At 37.6% G+C, this 7,759-nt stretch overlaps 1 protein-coding gene; it reads right to left on the bottom strand.

The window, feature by feature from the left end:
* The window catches only part of LOC144636392 (putative skeletal organic matrix protein 5), a 73,711-nt gene that overhangs the window by 19,124 nt on the left and 46,828 nt on the right, over positions 1-7,759 (bottom strand).

The raw sequence follows: 7,759 nt of genomic DNA, 5'->3' as shown, positions 1-7,759 counted from the left end.
CCTAAAATCAGTGAGCTATTGGGAATTTCAAAAAGGACGGTGGAAAGGAGGATATCTATGTTTGGAATCAGGATATCAAGTGAGCTATTAGGTTCTTGGTCTTGTCACGGTTTTTTACTAGGTTGATTCCGTAAGTCTACGTTTCCTCTCCTCAGATGTTTTGTTGTTGTTGCCCAACTAGCGATTAGTTTGTTAAATATGTTTGCAGCGGACATTTTGTATACGTTGCTGTCGTACCTTTGCAAGACCAGCATGGCGTACATCAAAGTCTGAAATGTAGTTTAAAATGTAGTAAAAATCCCATCGGAAACAATTGAATCCAAAAAAAATACTATAAGGTACATGTATATGTGATAAACATCCATGGTGCAAGATGTTGTAGTAGTATTTAAGGCTTTGGAGGCTATAAATATCAGTAAAAACCATTTTTTTCTATCACAACCTAGTGAAAACCGTGACAAGACCAAGAACCTAATAGCTCACTTGATATCCTGATTCCAAACATAGATATCCCCCTTTCCACCGTCCTTTTTGAAATTTCCAATAGCTCACTGATTTTAGGTACTGTAAACCCATTATCTACCAGGAAAATCAGTTGATCCTCGATCCGATACAATAAAAGGAGGGCGACCTTTGCGATCGACCAGTGAAAGAACGGTCTGTCCTGTATGTAGGAACGCTCGATTGCTGTGCACTCGATAAACATGCTAGGGCGATTATGGCAATTCCTCAAAATTTATAAGAATACGATTTAAATACTCCAATCGAAGCAACATTCTACTATAATCACCGTCCTGGCAGGAATCTAGCCGAAAGAGCCTGGGGAGGAGGTCTATCCCTCTCCCCTCCCTCCCCGACAAAGGCTTATTGTCTCGACAAATGATCACTGAAGCGTAAACAAAAATTAACAAGAACATCGAGAAGCTTGAGAAGCTTAAAATCGGGCGCTTTGCCTTGAAAGGCAGGGTTCAGTACAGCAGAAACCACGAAGCAGTTACTTAAGTAGCACTCAGTCCGACTGTGTTTGTGTAAGTCACAGGGCTTGCATGAGCTGTATTAGTGTGCATAATATAATATCTAGAACGTTGTCGAGATTGCATTATTACTTAATGACATGATGGTTTCAATTTATAAATGTATCTCACACAATACAAATAAACGATTGAAGTAGACGACTAGACAATGTAAAGTTTTAAGACTTAGCAAAGTGCAGTGTATTGGTAATACTGTAAGGTGCGGTTTCACCTGAAGGTCGTGTGCTTTTCGGTATTTTCCAGGCATTGCACTTTGATGGGACAGTACTACAACTGTTTACCGGGGAACTACTATTGTCAAGAAAATGATCACAACTTGTTGATGAATGATTGAACATTTGTTTCATACCATTACTGTAATAGCAATTGATGAAGGCTTTTAGTCCTGAACCAAAGTATAAGGACTGGGAAATACTGAAACCCATTATCAGCCACCTTAAACGGAAATATCTTGTTGGTGTTTCAAGGAATCCAAGGAAACTTCACTCATCCCATGTATCTATGTATTGTGGTATTTTGTAATTTTTTGAGTGATTTTTGGGGATGTTTGGCAGGTGATAGTTTTTTTAAAAGAATTAGTAAAATTTAGACAACTAAGAAATATTGAAAAAATTTAATGTGAATTTAACATTGGAATTTGAAGTTAGAAATTGGCAGACGGACACCAAACAGTCCCGTGACATCCTGGAGTGTTTTTGCATGGGGGTCAACTGTGTGATGATGTTTCCATTTTTTCTTCAAACCCCACTGATAAAGAACTGTTGTTGGTGTTATGTTGGTGTTATCACATGTCAAGCCTTTAACAAGGTATGAAAGAACACAAGGATTTAAATTATTCTGGTGCTCAATTGTTGCGTAACTAAAATTAATGTTACTCAAATTCCTGATGGATTCTGTCTTAAACTGTTACGAGCTTAGTATTTCCAAATTATTGCATGTCAATGTAAGGCAAGACAAGACATGCCTTGGTGCTTATGTAATTCTCTTAAAAACACATAAGATATTGACTATAATTTTGTCTGTGCTATGGCAATTCACAGTGGGGTGGTCTTGATGTGTCTTTAACTTGTAGACTGGACTGGACTAGTAAAACGCGGACTAGTAAAACGCGGACTTGTAAAACGCCTCTAGACACTTCGAATTCCTTGGCCACAATCATCTTACGGCTCTCTTCAATACATAATGTCTCAAAAAACAGTAACCTCAGAAAGAAGTCAGAAGCAAATAAGGTCGAAAGACCGAATTTGAACATATAACGACAAATGTTCTAATGTCACGAACGTAGGAGTCGTGTAGGCCCGTCACCTTTATTTACCACATATTGCCCCCAAATTAAAACAGTACCCTCAGAAAGAAGTCAGAAGCAAATAAGGTCGAAAGACCGAATTTAAACATTTAACGGCAAATATTCTAATGTCACGAACGTAGGAGTCGTGTAGGCCCGTCACCTTTATTTACGATTGACTGTTGATTTCTGGACGCGCCCCGTTTTACCTCGTGCGAGCAATACAAACGACTGCACTCAACAGACGTCAAGTGGTGGAAAGAAAGAAACATATGCACACAACTCATAGCATCAATCCCGTTGTTTTAGTAGGGGTTTGCAGAACGAACATGTGCTATACTGCAAAAACATCTCCACGCTAAAACAGACCATAGAGTGCTCAAAAAAGCTAGAAATATGCCGTCGAAGAAACACACAAGAGCTTCAAACACAAATTATTTCGCTCGCTAAACCGTTTAGTTTTATCCGATTTACAAGCGCTTGTTTTACAAGTCCGCGTTCTACAAGTCCGTGCTTAACAAGCCCTCGTTTTACAAGTCCGCGTTTTACAAGTCCGCGTTTTACTAGTCCTCGTTTTACAAGTCCGCGTTTTACTAGTCCACGTTTTACTAGTCCGCCTTTTACAAGTCCGCGTTTTACCTGAGTCCGCGTTTTACTAGTCCGCGTTTTACAAGTCCGCGTTTTACTAGTCCGCGTTATACTAGTCCGCGTTTTACAAGTCCGCGTTTTACTAGTCCGCGTTTTACTAGTCCAGTCCAGTCCTCGAAATACAGTATGCCAAAACTCCCCGCCCTCTAAAGATAAGTCCTTGACGGTTCTTGTCGTTTTTCGGTGCCTATTCATCTTCGGCATCTTTCTCATCCACCTCTCGTTCTGTCCTGTGTCTGTCATCACACGAAAGAAAAGCTGATTCTCAAAAAATCTGCCACAAAAGGAAATTGACAAAAACAATATGAAAACCATATATCGAAAGTTTCTTATTCTAAAATTTTATCATACGTCCTAATTCAGAGCTACAAAGAAGTTCCTCCTTTTGAGTTATTGATACTGTTCTTACAGTACCTCTTTCCACTAGCGAAATTTTACAAAATTCCTCCGCGGCGAAAAGGTAGCGCGAATCCAGAACAGACTCCAATCGAGAGTGGGTTAATTCTAGACTACTATTATTTAACTATTACAACATTCATTTTTAAAATAGTTTCCCAAGCCGACTAAGCTAACTAAACGTCGAGTGTATCTTTCAGTAAACAAAACATGCCGTTATGACGCCGGAAATCCAGCTCACGCATACTATACCCCGTGACTCACGCAAACCTCCGACTTACGTGCTACTACAGTCATTCCTTTCTAAACATTTTTTTTTTTGACCACCACCGTACCTTTCTACCCAAAAAACTCATGAAACCGCCCGGTTTTAACCTGTTTTAACCTTTCAAAAATTAGAGCGTTCGAAACTAAATAAGATCCGTAATCACAAACAACATACAGCCGTTTACCAGCACTCTTTAAAACTCCTGAAACCCTTCAAAATCAGGCAAAATAAATCTTTGAAATAACCTTTATCAATGTTTCTTATTTTTTATTCAGTTCTATAAAATGCCTTTCATACACTACTGTCAAACAAAAATTTCAATTTCCTCAAAGTTTCAAGACAAATTTCGTGCACAATGTAATTTGATTAAGCCAATATTATCACGTCTAAAAATACTTCAAGCAATTCAGTGAAAACCCGTTTTTTTTTTTCGTATCAACGAAAACCACTTTCGAATAATCAATACATGAAAATAACAATAAGATCAAAAGGAAGAAAGGAACCTTTCTAATTATTTGAAGACTTTCAAAGCCGTGATATTATGCATCCAATCCGCGATAAAATTTAATTACAACAAAATCCAAGTTCTCATTTTGAATTCCATTTTTTTCAGTTGATACCTTTATCCAACTTGTGAAAAATTCCATTCAAGTTCCTATTAATACTGTACATACCCAATGTTTTGCTCAGGTCTTCAGAAGCGTCTTACTAACCAAATCTAAAATAATTCCAAAACATGCTGTACAAACATTCTACTCTTTGTGACAAACGACTTGACGACCAATTGTTCAGAAATGAAAATCGACACAGTTCTTGCTAAATAAGAAAAAGTTTTACGGCGGAGTCAGGCTCAAAAAATATACCGCAAGATCACACCCCCATTCATAGTCAGAAACCAGCAAACCATCTAGTTTGCTAAAAAAAAAAAACACTGCGTGACATCAATGACGTTACCTTTTTCATTTACAAAAATAACTTTAACTTGTCAAAGTAAGTGCAATTGTACAGTATGGGGCCCAGTTCTCGGCCACTTTGTGTTTAACGCGTTTTTTCACACTCCAGTTGAATCCGAATCAACAAGTTTTTGGAAGTTGATTGTATAATGAAATTAAACGCTAAAAAATTGGAACGACGTTTCGACCGTTCGACGGTCATTTTCAAGTTAGGTGTTAGAATAAAATTACATGTGTAAATATAGTAAAAGCGCTAAAATATGTACATACAAACAATAGACAATAAGAATAAAAAGGCTAAAAATGGCTAAAAAATAACTTTGTGCGAATGGCATGCATAGTTGTAAAAGATATAATTAAAAACGTAAAGCAAGCGAATAAGACGACGAGAATAGGAACATTAAAATACCTAAAAATATCTAAACAAATAATTTCGCGCGGAGCGAGTCACTCTGTTTGTTAAGTTTCGGTTTCAGAAGTCTAATAAAAAGCATTTCAAAAATCAAACAGTCAAGCTTGCTTTGGCACTTTCTTAAAATCTTAAAATTCTTCTCGATGTTGTGTGGCTCCTTTCCATGTTGCTCTTTCACGTGATGTCCGATAGACGATCCTTTGTGTTCTTCGATGCGCTGGTGCAAGTGTCGACAAGAATAGCCGACGTAATCTGCATCACACAGATCACACTGATAATAATAAACAGCGCTTTGTTGGTTTACGATGGGCGGTTTCTGTTCCTTCACTTTAATTGTGTCTTTGATCTTACGGCTGGTGTAAACTGGACGGATCTCGGTGTTTATCTTTCGGCTGAGATCGCTCAGTTGTCTGCGTACTGAGTTTGCTGCTTTTTGATCCTTGTACGGCAAAACGATTCTAATAGGAACTTCTCCTTGACTAGGGACCTGCTGTTGTTGAGGACATGCATTTCCCGTTACAACTTTCGCCTCGACAAATTGTCGGATGGTGGTTTCTACGAGGGATTCTGGATACTGAATCAAAAGAAAAAGGTATTTCCTTCAAACGATAGACTGATTCGTGTGCTTTGAGTATCTTGAGTTTGATCGTTCAATTCGATATAGAAAGCTCACACGTCGAGTTTACGCGGAGGTAGGTGAATTTGCATTCCCGAAAAATTTGTTTGTTTACGGCTCCTTAAAATTCATGGATGTAGTTAAACTCGTATTTTATCCAAAAGCCCCCACCATACGAGCTAATTTTTGGCATGTGAAACGTAGAATAATTCAGCTTTCTGCTTTAGTTAACTTTTCGTTGAACCGTTGTATTTTTTGGTCTTAATTTACTTCGAAATTTTTTCTTGCGACGTTTGCGTATTTGCCAGTTCTCGGCCACCCTGCTCGCTATCACAGCTTAGCGCTTGGTTTTTAATATAATTTCATCTGCTGCTGCCAGAATGAAAGAAATAAATTTTTTAAGAATAAAGTTCAATCTTATCTCTAAGTTTTGAGCTGACTCTTGTCTTGTCTATTATTTCTACAACACCTAAATCTTTCAAGACCTTTTCACTGCAATAAACCATCTAAATGCACGGGTCACACAATGCGGTTTTGCCAGAACCTGCACATAGGCAACTAGGCGCGTTAAAATCCTTCTTTTCTAAAGTAAAACAAAGCATCGTAAAAATAATTTGGGATCGATATAGTATAAATAGGTTTACAGAGTGATTTTATGACTGTGAAAATTAATTGAGCATTTTTTTACAGATAATTACGCACAAGCTTTTTAGTGGCCAAGAACTGGGCCCACAAATGGAGCTTTTATTTTTATTATTGCTCGGGCAAATTAATTTTTGACCGGTCGATAGCTTTACACCAAAAAGCTGAATAATGTAGCTAGCTCTGGGAGAAATTTCAAGTTCCTGCGGTTCTTCTGAGGTAAGAAATACAAGTTTACGTCAAAAGTGGCCGAGAACTGGGCCAAGGTGGCCGAGAACTGGGCCCACAAATGGAGCTTTTATTTTTATTATTGCTCGGGCAAATTAATTTTTGACCGGTCGATAGCTTTACACCAAAAAGCTGAATAATGTAGCTAGCTCTGGGAGAAATTTCAAGTTCCTGCGGTTCTTCTGAGGTAAGAAATACAAGTTTACGTCAAAAGTGGCCGAGAACTGGGCCCCATACTGTACTTTGCACCGTAAGCTTTTTTCTCTGTCCTTCCGCCGAAGCAAAAAAACACAACCTGATTACACATTAACCCAAAAGTCGACCAAGTGTGCCTGCAACGATTTCCTGTCAAAACTAAAATGAAAACCATTGCGGTATGCGTCACCCATAGCGGTTTTGTAGCAACCCCGAGCTATCCCCGTCTTTTTGGCCGCGCCAGGAGACTACGCTCTAGGACGACCAAAGGGTAAACCTTAAATCGGCCACGCCCGATTAAAAAGTCGAGTTGAAAATTTTTTACGTGAGTTAAAAATGTACAGCGAGCAAGGTCAAGTACAAACGTTGAGTTAGAAAATGGAAAGATAAGTGTACAACACATCTCCAATAATGTGAAATCTGAAAGAAAGGTGTAAAATTTTGAATTGATATATAAAATTCAATTGTTGAAGTTGAAAATTTAAATGATGAAGTTAAAATCCAAACAATGAATTTTGGCGGGGATCGTACGCCATACTTATTAACGGAAGGACTTTTTTTATTTTTTTTATTTTTTATTGCAAAACACACACAGAACGTTCTTAAAAGGTGACATGTTTACTACTAAAGTACTAATTACTTACTATACAAGGCTTTACTAATTACTTACTATACGAAGTCTTACTTATTTCTTACTATACAAGCTTACTCTACGTACAGTACAATACACTGCTTACACTACCTTCATGACAATTAAATTGTTTACAACACACTACTTACAATACAATACTCAATTTCTTAAAATTTAATATTTATACTTATAACAGCGCAATACAATTTATCTTAAATACATTTACAAAAAAACTACCAACTACTTTTGGCTTATTAAAGATAAATTATAATGAAAATGGTAACTTATAAAAACTAAATCAAATTGTGCCATTTTTTTCTTACCGACATTTTGTTCAAAAAGTTTAAGCTGTTTCTGTCAGTCATTGAGAGGGGCTTGAAAGAGCGTTGAAGGAATTACCTGTTCAGAGGACCTTAGAGCCTAATATATTGAGTATATTCGGCTAGGGAGG

Source organism: Oculina patagonica, chromosome 13, assembly GCF_052425735.1.
Source record: "Oculina patagonica isolate OP01 chromosome 13, crgOcupat, whole genome shotgun sequence".
NCBI classification, from domain to species: domain Eukaryota; kingdom Metazoa; phylum Cnidaria; class Anthozoa; order Scleractinia; family Oculinidae; genus Oculina; species Oculina patagonica.
The sequence above is the reverse complement of the archived record's forward strand: the minus strand, read 5'-3'. Positions and strand labels throughout refer to the sequence as shown.